We start from the raw sequence: 8,790 nt of genomic DNA, 5'->3' as shown, positions 1-8,790 counted from the left end.
ATTACATTGGTTGATTTTGCCAAGTTGACTTGGTCTTAAATTCCCGAGATAAACCCCATTCGTGCATGATCCGTCATCCTCTAATAAGCTGCTGGACTCAATTCATTAACATATTTGAAGATTCTTGTTTCTGTATCATGAGACGCACAGTCCTGTAAAATGGTAATGTACCTATGACCAAGTGGAGTTCATCTCACTAATGCAAGGTTGGTTTGACATTTGAAAGTCAATTACTGTAACATACCATATTAATAGAATTAAATTAAAAAATATGTTTATTCAATAGATACAGAAAAATAAGTTTCAAGGAAGTACAGCCCCCATCCATGATTAAAAGCTCATAGCAACCTAGGAAAAAAAGCCAATCTTCCGAACTTAAGGACATCTTCAAAACTTACAGCAGCACAATGCTTAGTGAAGACAGACTGACCTTCCCACGTCGGGTGATGGCAAGGATGCCTCCCTCACACTTCTGTTGCATCACACCAGAGACTCTGGCTAGTGCAAGAAAGGTAGACAATGAAGGAGACAGCAAGCAAGCTGGAAAGGTTGGAATAAAACTTTATTCACAAAAGACATAATCATTTATACAGAAAATTTTAAAAATCTACAGAAAGCTAATATAACCAATAGCCAAAGTTAGCAAGATTGCAGAACAACTGGTCAATATACAAAAATTACTTGTACTTCTATATAAACAATGTCAAAATATGTCACACAAAGGCATTCCCAATGGCTTAAATAAATAAATAAAATGCTTAGTAATAACTTTAATAAATGTTGTTCAAAATTTCTACCCTAAAAATTATAAAACATTCCTGAGAAAATTTTTAAAGGCCTAAATAAAAGGAAAGGTTGAGTATATTTACGGATTGAATGAGTTAATATTTTTTAAGTGAGCGGTTTTCCACAACTTGATCTATATTATCAATTAAATCCCAATCAAACCCCACGGGCCTTTTTGTAGAAATTGAGGAACTAATTCAAAATTTACATGGTCATATAAAGGACTTAGAAGTTCCAAAACAATTTTATGAAAGAAAATTAAAGTTAAAGGACTTACGCTTAACTTTAAGCGTAACTTAAAGCGTAACTTAACTTTAAGACTTTCTGTAAAGAGATAAAAACAAAACAATATGGTATTGAGCTAAGGATAGACAGATCTCAATGGGACATTGTTGAGAAGCCAGAAACGCACCCACACTCAAATGGGCAACTGTATTTTTTGGCAAAAGTGACAAGATAATTTGCTGGGTTAAGTATAGCCTTCAATAAGTGGCACTGAAACAACTATGTACTGGATGGGGAAAAAAATAATGTTGACTCTTCCTACATACCCCACACAAAATTACTCCAAAATGAATCATAATAGGTAAATGTAAGAGCTAAAATCATAACAATTGCAAAAATTACATAGGAGAAAATCTTCATGACCTTGGATCAGGCATATATTTCTTTAAAAGGACACACAACACACATACACATCCCACAAGGCAAAAAGAATAATTTTTGAAAATTGAATTTTATCAAAACGGGAAGTTTTGCTTGTTGAAAAACTCCATTAATAGAATAAAGAAAAAAAAAGAAAATGCAAGCCACAGATTGGGAGAAAATATCTGCAAAACCTATATCTGCAAAAGGACTTGTGACCAGAATATATAAAGAACTCTTATAATGCAAAAATGAGAAGAAAAACAATGCATTTTAAAAATGACCACAAGAATTGTACAGCCACTTCAGAAAAAAAGGTACATGGATGGCCAACAAGCACATGCAAAGATGATCAACGTCATTAGTTATTTGGAAAATTCACATTCAACCATAATGAAATGCCACTTTGTTCTGAAACATACGTGTGGGATTTTACCTCAGGGAGGTGACTGAGTTTCCCTATTGAGAGCTTAATGCCATCGAAGGAAGAATTTATTACTCACTTTTCACCTATCAGATCAGACAACATTCCGAGTTTCTTTAAACAGTCTATGCTGGCTGGGATGTGGAGAAACGTGCAGTCTCTTATACTGATATTTGGAGTACAAAACAGAACAGAAATTTGGCAATTCCAGCTAAAACCACACGTTCAGTCACCCTACGGCCCAGACATCCCATTTCTTAGGTTCCAGGCTGAAGCTGCACCTTCCCCAGCAAGAGCCTGTAAGAAAGCTACCGACCGCAGCACCATTGATAAAGAACACGCTTATAACCAGCACAAAGGCCCTTCACTAGGGGTCTGGTTGAATAACCATGATGCACCCTTGAAGGCAATACTATTCAGGTACTTTTGGGAAAAAAGGGAAAATTCTCTAGAAAGTAATTCGTAGTGATCTCCTTGAGTTATTGTTAAGAAAACATAGCAAGTTTGGGAAGGAGGTATGTAACCTGAGAAAGAAAGGGAGAGGGTTTATTGACTTATGGTCATGAACGTGTGCATGTATTCGCTTACATTTGCAAAAAGAAATGCTGGGAAGACTTGTAGAAGTTAATGAGGGCAGAGACGGACAGCAGGAGGGCAGGAGAGATGGAAAACGGGGGAGACAAAGGGGCCAAGACTGCTGAGCACACTTCCCGTGACAACCACGGAAGTCACTGAATTACAAAAATTCAGTCGAAAAGAGGAAAAGTCCTAAAATTAATTTAGGTAGGAAAAAAATAAATCTTTGTATAAAATTGATAACAGATAAAATACTATCTTCAAGTAATTTTGAATACTGTTTTGTGGCTCCCAAGTGTGATATTTTCTATATGCAAAATAATTTACAAAGAAAAAAAAAACTGTACTGAGTTATTTATTGTTAGTAGTAATGTTGATATTTATGGTTTTGAAACTTTATGTATATTTCAAAATAAATCAATAAATATACAGTGGTGAAAGAAACAAGACTTTCAATATATGAGGAGAGATATAAAGAAATATTAACATTAAATGAGTTAAAATATAGGTGTGCTTATCTCAGATATAGTTTAGTATCTACCATAATTCACGATCTATATATATAATATATATTTTTTCTCAGACTAACGTAAAAATCTAGAAAAGTCAGAGATTTCAAAAGATAAATATAAAAACATGCTCTTCTTCTCATCCCATTATAGTATACACCCAATTCATCATATTTGTTTATAATTTTTTTAAATTCAAGTATAGTTGATTTACACTGTTGTGTTGGTTTCAGGTGTACAGCACAGTGATTCTATTGTATATACATATATATGTATTCTTTTTCAGATTCTTTTCCATTATAGTTATTATAAGGTATTGTATATAGTTCCCTGTGGTATGCAGTATGTCCTTGTTGTTTGTCTATCATACATATATAATAGATTTGTTAATCCTAAACTTCCAATTTATCCCTCCCCCGACTGTATATAACTTTTAAAAATCACCAAATATTTATAAAAGTCAAAAAATATAGAAGGCAGTTCCCGGCTTTGCATCTCCAGGAGGATGCTGCCTCTACTGTCCCCTTGTCACATGCCCTGCCTTCCTGTGCTCAGAGGAGTCATCATATATTGTGGGTCCCACATCTTCTCCAGCCCTCATGCCCTGAATGTCTCTGAAGACACACACAGTCAACGTACTGACCCTTATCACCACAAGGTTCCTTCCTGTTCCCCTTTGTAAACACGCCCCCTCCCTCTTACTTCCTAACTCCCCCACTTTGTCTCTCCTACCTGGCAACCACCAAACTGTGCTCCATTTCTAAACTTTTGTAATTTCAAAATGTTCTCCTGGTGGAATCACATAGTGTATAACCGTTGGCATTGGCTTTTGTCCTTCAGCCTAATTCTCTGGAGATGCATGCGAGTTCTTGTGTGGACCAACAACTCACTCCTGCATACGGTTGAGCATTAGTTTGTTCCACCTACTGAAGGACATCTGGGCTGATTCCAGTTTCTGTCTATTATACATAAGGCTAATATGAACATCCGTGTACAGGGTTTGTGTGAACGTAAGTTTCTGTTTCTCTGGGAATGATGCCCAAGAATGCAATCTCTAGACTTCATGGTAGCTGCAAGTTTAGTTTTATAAGAAACTGTCAAACTAGTTTCCAGAGTGGATTTACCATGTTATAGTCCCACCAGCACTGGATGAATGATCTCGTTTCTCTGCATTCTTACCAGACTTTGATGTTATCTCTAGTTTATTATTTTTTTTACTTTAGCCATTCTGATAGGTGCATATGTTTCACTGTGGTTTTAGTTTGCATTTCCTTGATGGCTAATGACGTTGAACATCCTTCATATGCTTATTTGCCATCTATATACCCTTTTTGGTGAAATTTCTTCTGACTAAATTTTAATTGGACTGTTTTTTATTGTTTTAGTTTACTCTTTTGCTTTGAGTATTCTTTATATATTCTAGATACTAGTCCTTTGTCGGATATATGGTTTGGCCAAAAAGTTTTTTCAGTTAGTGAATACATTATTGAATAAAATTCTTGGTGAAAATGAAAAATGTGTCTTTTATTTTTACTTAAAACCGAACAAACTTTTTGGCCAACCCAATATTTTCTGTCTGCAACTTACCTTTTCATTCTTTCAGAGAACAAAAGTTTTCAGTTGGATGAAGCCCAATGTATCAAATTTTCCTTTTATGGACTGTGCTTTTGGTGTTCAGTCTACAAATTCTTTGCCTTGCTTTAAATCTTGAAGACTTTCTCCTCTATTTTTCTAAAAGTTTCATAATTTGACAGTTAAGTCTGTGCTCCATGTTTAGTTAATTTTTGTATAAGATATGAGACTTGGGTTGGAGTGTGTGTGTGTGTGTGTGTGTGACTTATGGATGTCCGATTGCTCCGACACCATTTGTTGAAAAGACTAACTTTCCTTCATTTAATTGCTTTGCACCTTCGCCAAAATAAGTCAGGAATATTCGTCTGGGTTTGTTTTTGGATTGCCTTTTCTGTTCCAATGATGTAATGTCTTGATATCCGGTAAACGGATTCATCTCACTTTATTCTTCTTTGTCAAAATTGTTTTAGCTATCGTAAGGTTTGTGCCATTAAAAATAAGTTTTACAGTAAGTTTGTCTGTATCTACAAAATCCTTGCTCGGAATCTAAGTAGTGCTTTAAACACTTGTTCTCACTGAATTTTTCACTAAAAATATCATAAAAGTCCAGTTTGCTTCTGGTCAAGTTTCCTTTTTCCCAAATGTCTGTGTGCTGGGAACAGGTCATTTGAGATGCAAAAATAAAAATTCACGCTCACTTTCCTCAAGGAATGCAAGGTTTGGGGCTGACTGCTAACTCAGGAATTTATTTTAAAAACTAAATGTTATTTTAAGTGTGTATTTCCATTGGGCCCTAAAATTTAACATCCCAAATCAACTGTGCTTCACACTGGAGAGCAGGGCTCCTGAGGCGTGATCGGATCTGCCTGGATTACGAGTGTCCATGACACTCAGGTGCAGAGGAACCTCCAAGGAGGGAAGCGGGGTTTAAAACGTAAGCAAGTCTCCCTGTGATCTTTTGGTTTCTTTCCCTCAACACCCTGCTGTACCTTTTAGAAGTAAAGGTGAATAACCAAGAGCTAGCCAGCCGCTCATTCTTTCATTCATTCAGTCAGTACTTGTCTAGCTCCCACGATTGGCCAGGCCGGAAGTCAGGTCAGAGAACCGTCACACCAGGACACCAGCAGCAGCTCTGGCTGTGGCTGCCACGGAGCCCCAAGGCAGAGGGATGAAGGAGCACCGTGGGGAGGATGCTCTCAGGGGAAGGAACGTGTAGAGACTGATGTGGGAGGGGGTGTGGCTGCAGGAAGAAGGGTCAGCAGGCCAGGGGGCCCGAGCAGAGAGCAAGGGGGCAGCCAGCCCGCGGCTGCCTGCCAGTGGAGGTGAGCAGCAAGGGCCTTCCACCTGGTGGATGCAGGGGACCCTTTGGAACTGTGGGGATTCCCAGGAAGCAGCACCCTTTCCTAGCCTGGCTCTGAGCAGGCTGAGGAATAGAATGGAACGTGGAGGCCTCTGTAATCACTGCCGGGGCCAAGCTGCCGGCCTCTCTGCCTGAGCAAGGCCTCTCCGCAGATCTGTGTGGAAGATCCAATCCGTCTAGTTGAAATGGAGAGAATGAGAGCAGAGAGGATTGTTTCTAGAAGCAGCTTAAGTGCCAGAAAGGCACAGAGTTCTATTCTGGGAGTGAGGGGTGTGTGCGGGGTGAGGGCCTGCCGGGGCCTGGAGTCTCCCTACCCCGCCCCAGCCTCTCTTCTGCTTTCCTTTCTAGGCTACACTCTGCCCGCCCCCTTGGTCATCCCCCCATCTTTCTGTCTTCCAGAGCCCTTCTCTCTACTCTTAACTTTAATTTTCTAAAATACCTTTACTGTGTGTAGAGAAAAGATGCAGAATTCCATCCAGGGCAAAGGCATCCCTCTCCCCATAGAGGCATGCAGGTGGCCGGTGGCAGCAATGCTGTCCTTCCCCTCCAGAGGCCTCTGTGACGGTGCCTCAGCCCTGAGCAGAGCAAGTGGCCATGGGGTGAGCCGCTAACCTGCAGGTCCCAGACGAGGGGCCCAGGGCCCTGTAGGGAGCACCCTGCCCAGGAAGCCTCTCTCTACCTGCCACGCTCTGGACGATGGCCCAAAGACACATAAGTGACAGTCTAAACTGCAAATCCAAGACTTTGTTTATCTTTATATTTTGAAGGGTGGGGGGATGAAGAGAGGAAGAAAGAGACAAAAATGCAAATTTTTGACAACCTGTTTTTTTTTTTAAGAAAGCGCTCCTAAATTCGTTCACTATACTTCTGTGACTTCTTTTTAAATGATAACACATACTTTTCTTTTAATTTTCAAAGTGTAAAATATTTCACATGGTAGGAACGTACAGAGTAATAGAATCCCACGTAACCATCATTCCAAGTTAATAATCTTTTGTGACGTTTGCAGCAGATGTATTTTTCAGAAATAAAACATGACTAACACAGTGGACTCCCCTCACCGCTCTTCCCAGGCACTCAGTGGGCCTGCAGCAGAGGGGAGACCTTCCTCCCCACAGCATTACTGCAGTCCCCACCCTCATGTGTAAATAGCACACATATTGCTGGTTTTTGTCAAATTCTGTCATCGGCTTCAAGCTGTCTGTATCCTTTTTTAAAAAAATTATTATTACTTTCCCCGCTCAACTCTATATTCTCAGGACTTATTCATGTTGACACCAGCAGAGCTCTCTTACTCACTTTCATCCCTGGGAACATTCTGTTCCATGGAATATGCCGCAGACTCTGTATCCAGGCCTCTCCTGCCGTCTAGGACATTTCCAGCCCTGTACTTTGCAAACAATGCTGCAAGCGCTGTGCTGGGGCCTCCGTGCCCCTGCCTGGCATTTTTCTTGTGGTGGGACAATAGGCAAGGAATCCAGGGTGAGAGGGAGTGGGCATCTCCTGCTCTTTCAGACGTGGCCAAATACCTCCCTAATTCCTTTGGAGCCATTTCAACTAGCACGGCAGGGAGAGCGAGTGCCCTGTCTCTGCACACCCTGGGCCTTGTTTGGTGTCATCCAGCGGGCGTGATTTCCCTGTCAAGAGTGAATGTGCGGCTCTGTTAGGTCTCCTCTGTGTGGAGGGTCTGCCTGCATCCCTGACCCATTTCTCCATTGGGTGGCTTGCCTTCACCCGCTGATGTTGGGAACCCTTCCTGATTCTGCAGAGCAGTCTGCCATTTAGGTGGGCCGCAAATATCTTCTATCTTCAGCAATTTATTGTCTATCCAACTGAAGTTTTTACTTTTAATGCAATCAAATGTATCAAACTTTTCTTTCTGCCTTCCTTCCAGTATTAAAAAAAAAAAAAAAATCCTCCCTTATCCCTGGCTCTGCAACCCAGCTGTGTCAGAGTGTGTGGGAGAGCTTGGGGAGGGCTGGTGCGTGCGCCTGACTACGTGCCGCCGAATCGTGGGCTGGGCGAGCCGTTTGGGCGCACAGACCGAGAGTTAGCAAAAGGATGTGAAGCGTGGCCCCAGACAAACGCCCTATACAGCCTCGCTTCTCTGATGACACCAATTGTCAAAACACACTTCCTTCTCCTCCCATATTTTCTTGCGAGCGAGGATCCTACCTGCTCCGGCCGGTCGGAGCGACTCGCGCGGTCTCTGCAGCCCCCTGGGCGCGCTCACACCCGCACTCACGCCCCACGGTGCGCTCCGGAGTGTAGAACGGAGAATGCGAAGCGAGTGACGGAGTAGCTGCCGGAGGGACTGAGGGTGGGGTGGGGAGAGGTGGGGGATGGAGGTGAGCTAAGTTCTTCCAACGACTGTCTTGCAGAAACACTTAACAGAAAAGGGAAAAGAAAAAACTGACAACTCTTATCTCTTTCCACTTGCCCAGAGCAGCTCCCGCGGCGCGCGGACCTCCCCGGGCAGCGCGCGTGTGCGCGCACACGTGTGTGCGAGTCCACGCCGTGAACGTGGAGGGCTGAGGACTCTCGAACACTTCTCCTTCCAAGACAGCCGCCGATTGCAGGACGAGGGCGCTCGGGTCTTCGCTGCTCCGGAAACGGGTCTGCAGTAACTCGGATCCCTCATCCCGTACCCGTCCCGCGACCCTCCCCCCACCCCTGCACCCGCCATCCAGTTCCCGCTCGGCGCTCCAGGCCCGGGACTCGGACGCCGGCGGGGACCTGGGCGCGGGGTCGCGCGCACGCCTCGCCACTAGGGTCTGCGGTTCCGGGCGGGCGGGGAGGAGGGATGAGCCGAGAGCCAGGGGAGCACGCAGGCCAAGCCTGCAGGATGATGAGAAATGGCGAGGGAAGGATTCTCGGGGCGCAGCGCAGGAGAAACTTCAGGAAGCGCGTCGGAGGCG

Source organism: Globicephala melas, chromosome 3 (genome assembly GCF_963455315.2).
Source record: "Globicephala melas chromosome 3, mGloMel1.2, whole genome shotgun sequence".
NCBI lineage: Eukaryota > Metazoa > Chordata > Mammalia > Artiodactyla > Delphinidae > Globicephala > Globicephala melas.
Note: the sequence above shows the minus strand (reverse complement) of the source record.